The sequence below is a fragment of the Pleurodeles waltl genome, chromosome 4_1, assembly GCF_031143425.1.
Source record: "Pleurodeles waltl isolate 20211129_DDA chromosome 4_1, aPleWal1.hap1.20221129, whole genome shotgun sequence".
Lineage (NCBI taxonomy): Eukaryota > Metazoa > Chordata > Amphibia > Caudata > Salamandridae > Pleurodeles > Pleurodeles waltl.
The window spans coordinates 41501633-41501980 of NC_090442.1; the positions used below are offsets into that span (position 1 = coordinate 41501633).

The following is a 348-nucleotide window of genomic DNA, read 5'->3' on the forward strand; positions in this document are numbered from 1 at the left end:
CAACCACGAAGGGACTCGAACCCTCAATCTTCTGATCCGAAGTCAGACGCCTAATCCATTAGGCCACATGGTCACTGACTGCAGTATGTTTGGGTTTTTAGGGTTAGGTGTATGATTGGATGTGGAACATATCAATTACAGGTGCGCAGGACAGGATCCCATACCGTTCTTCATCTTCTTTCCATCAAAGGAGTTTTTTCAAACAATATCTAGATAATTTCCAAAGTTTCATATCTTATGAGGTGCTTTTTTGCAGTTAATCCTCCTTTCTTCTTTTATTGAATACTCTGTTTTATGCTGCAATGGTATTTTTCGATTATTTGAAAAGAGAATGAAACTGCTTTGACA

The 348-nt window shown here is 38.5% G+C and overlaps 1 non-coding gene across 1 annotated transcript; it reads right to left on the reverse strand.

Annotated features, from left to right (window-relative positions):
* On the reverse strand, window positions 1-73 carry TRNAR-UCG (transfer RNA arginine (anticodon UCG)). Its single transcript has one exon. It is a non-coding gene; the product is annotated as a tRNA-Arg (tRNA).
* Between the last annotated feature and the right edge of the window lie 275 nt (window positions 74-348).